This window comes from Schistocerca nitens, chromosome 10 (assembly GCF_023898315.1).
Source record: "Schistocerca nitens isolate TAMUIC-IGC-003100 chromosome 10, iqSchNite1.1, whole genome shotgun sequence".
Taxonomy (NCBI): Eukaryota; Metazoa; Arthropoda; class Insecta; order Orthoptera; family Acrididae; genus Schistocerca; species Schistocerca nitens.
Genome location: NC_064623.1, coordinates 78,244,295 through 78,248,064, shown reverse-complemented (window position 1 = coordinate 78,248,064; position 3,770 = coordinate 78,244,295). Strand labels below are relative to the sequence as shown.

Sequence of the window (3,770 nt, the reverse complement as noted above, 5' to 3'; positions counted from 1 at the left end):
CATGTGCTAGAAAAACATACCTCTGGAAACCTGGCTTAAAAACTGGAAGTACATCTGGCACTCGGATGAATTTGGAAAACAGTAATACGACGTTCCTCACTCGCTACTTTTGAGATGCCATATGGTTTCATCATATTTTTGTTGTTTCCGTATTATAACTTGCGTGTTACGACAGTATGCTGTTTTGAAACTTCCTGGCAGATTAAAACTGTGTGCTGGACCGAGACTCGAACTCGGGACCTTTGCCTTTTGCGGGCAAGTGCTCTACCAACTGAGCTACCCAAGCATGGCTAAGCCATGTCTCCGCAATATCCTTTCTTTCAGGAGTGCTAGTTCTGCAAGTTTCGCAGGAGAGCTTCTGTAAAGTTTGGAAGGTAGGAGACGAGGTACTGGCAGAAGTAAAGCTGTGAGGACGGGGTGAGAGTCTTGCTTGTGTAGCTCAGTTGGTAGAGCACTTGCCCACAAAAGGCAAAGGTCCCGAGTTCGAGTCTCGGTCGGGCACACAGTTAATCTGCCAGGAAGTTTCATGTCAGCGCACACTCCGCTGCAGAGTAAAAATCCCATTCCAGTATGCTGTTTTGAGGAAAAGACGCAGTGGCTATGTATCATCCTATATGCGATTTATTACGTCATTTAATGAGACGTCATCTGTAAAGTCCTAAAAAAGATATAGTACGAACAGTTTTCTAACAGTAAATTGCATGTGTTTGCTGTGGTCGTGTGGTGAAAGCCATGCTGTTGTGTGGTGAACAAAAGGAGGTTCGAAACTAAGTATGCGCTAATATTTTTTATTTTATTTTATATTTCCCATTTTCAGGTTTGTAATAGTGTAGGAATTTCTTATTCATGTAACGGAAGTATATTCTGTAATATTTGACGTTATTTAAATATAAGAGCATGCTTTCCCAGCAATGAGTTCCTTCCATTTTGTGACACCACTCTGTGAGTGACACAACCAGCGATAACATTTATATTCTTTCTTGGCTCAAATATCTGACCTTTTTTTCGAATATATGGCAATTTCCAAGGGTGTGGTTAGGCAGAAATCTAAGAATACAGCTTAAATAGTGGCAAGTAAAACGAGCCGCAGTGATGAATATATTCCTGTCTGCCACAACTATGTGGTTGTTTATTTTACGATATGTCGCAATTTCCAGTGGTGCGGTTAGGCATGAACCTAAGAGTACATCTTAAATTGCTGTGAAGGGAACGAGCAACAATCATGTTTATAGTCTTTCTTGCACAAATATTTAGCTGTGATTGAATCTGCTTTCATGAATTTGTTGGTCAAGACAAAGATCGCACCACACGAGCGAAGAATGTCAAATGACAGCTTTCCGATTTCAGTCGAGTGCCAGCTTTAGGGCAATAGTGCACTAGTGCGGTCACGGCCATGATGAACGGCTGGCTGTGGCCGCATCTACTGCGACCAGGACTGTGGCTGGACAGTATCACTGGCAGTCGGTTGGCTGCAGCTCAGTGGCACTATGGAGATTACAGAGATACACAAAAGTATCCGGACACCAGGCTGAAAATGTCTTACAAGTTAGTGGTGCCCTCCATAGGTAATGCTGGAATTCAATATGGTGTTAGCCCTCCCTTAGCCTTGATGACCGCTTCCACTCTCACAGGCATACGTTCAATCTGATACTGGAAGGTTTCTTGGGGAATGGCAGCCCCTTCTTCACGGAGTGCTGCACTGAGGAGAGGTATCGATTTCGGTCGGTGAGGCCTTGCGCGAAGTCGGCGTTCCGAAACATCCCAAACGTGTCCTATAGGATTCTGGTCAGGACTCTGAGTAGGCCAGTCCTTTACAGGGATGTTGTTGTCATGTACCACTCCGCCACAGGCCGTGCATTATGAACAGGTGCTCGATCGTGTTGAAAGGTGCAACCACCATCTCCGAATTGCTCCTCAACACTGGGAATCAAGTAGGAGCTTAAAACATCAGTGTAGATGTGTGCTATGATAGTGCCACGCAAAACAACAAGGGATCAAGCCCCCTGCATGAAAAACACGACCACACCATAACACCACCGCCTCCGAATTTTACTGGATGCACTACACATGCTGGCACATGACATTCATTGGGCATTCGCCGTACCCACAACCTGCAATCGGATCGCCACATTGTGTACTGTGATTTGTCACTCCACACAACGCTTTTCAACCATTCAATGTTTACACTCCTTACACCAAGCGAGGCGTCATTTGGCGTTTACCAACGGGATGTGTGGTTTATGAGCAACTGTTCGAGCATGAAATCCAAGTTTTTTCACCTCCCTCCTAACTGTCATAGTAATTCCAGTGGATCCGGGTGCAGTTTGGAATTCCTGTGTGATGGTCTGGATAGATGTCTGCCTTTTTACATTATGATCTTCTTCAACTATCGGCGGTCAATAGATGAGGTCAGCCTGTATGCTTTTGTGCTATATGTGTCCCTTCAAGTTTCTACTTCACTATCACATCGGACATGTTCGAAGTCTGTGAGTTCCACGGAGCGCGCCATTCTGCTCTCTCACGATGTCTCATGACTACTGAGGTCGCTGGCATGGAGTACCCGGCAGTAGGTGGCAGCACAATGCACCTAATATTAAAAACGTATCTTTTTGGGGGTGTCCGAATACTTTTGATCACGTAGTATAGCAACGGCTGTGTACCTCTGGCATTATCAGGTGAAATGAAAGAAGAAAAGATACTAGTTAATAATACACTCCTGGAAATGGAAAACAGAACACATTGACACCGGTGTGTCAGACCCACCATACTTGCTCCGGACACTGCGAGAGGGCTGTACAAGCAATGATCACACGCACGGCACAGCGGACACACCAGGAACCGCGGTGTTGGCCGTCGAATGGCGCTAGCTGCGCAGCATTTGTGCACCGCCGCCGTCAGTGTCAGCCAGTTTGCCGTGGCATACGGAGCTCCATCGCAGTCTTTAACACTGGTAGCATGCCGCGACAGCGTGGACGTGAACCGTATGTGCAGTTGACGGACTTTGAGCGAGGGCGTATAGTGGGCATGCGGGAGGCCGGGTGGACGTACCGCCGAATTGCTCAACACGTGGGGCGTGAGGTCTCCACAGTACATCGATGTTGTCGCCAGTGGTCGGCGGAAGGTGCACGTGCCCGTCGACCTGGGACCGGACCGCAGCGACGCACGGATGCACGCCAAGACCGTAGGATCCTACGCAGTGCCGTAGGGGACCGCACCGCCACTTCCCAGCAAATTAGGGACACTGTTGCTCCTGGGGTATCGGCGAGGACCATTCGCAACCGTCTCCATGAAGCTGGGCTACGGTCCCGCACACCGTTAGGCCTTCTTCCGCTCACGCCCCAACATCGTGCAGCCCGCCTCCAGTGGTGTCGCGACAGGCGTGAATGAAGGGACGAATGGAGACGTGTCGTCTTCAGCGATGAGAGTCGCTTCTGCCTTGGTGCCAATGATGGTCGTATGCGTGTTTGGCGCCGTGCAGGTGAGCGCCACAATCAGGACTGCATACGACCGAGGCACACAGGGCCAACACCCGGCATCATGGTGTGGGGAGCGATCTCCTACACTGGTCGTACACCACTGGTGATCGTCGAGGGGACACTGAATAGTGCACGGTACATCCAAACCGTCATCGAACCCATCGTTCTACCATTCCTAGACCGGCAAGGGAACTTGCTGTTCCAACAGGACAATGCACGTCCGCATGTATCCCGTGCCACCCAACGTGCTCTAGAAGGTGTAAGTCAACTACCCTGGCCAGCTAGATCTCCGGA

At 48.9% G+C, this 3,770-nt stretch overlaps 1 non-coding gene across 1 annotated transcript; it reads right to left on the bottom strand.

Moving 5' to 3' along the window:
* Window positions 1–212: 212 nt before the first annotated feature.
* Window positions 213–287, bottom strand: Trnal-caa (transfer RNA leucine (anticodon CAA)). Its single transcript has one exon. It is a non-coding gene; the product is annotated as a tRNA-Leu (tRNA).
* Between the last annotated feature and the right edge of the window lie 3,483 nt (window positions 288–3,770).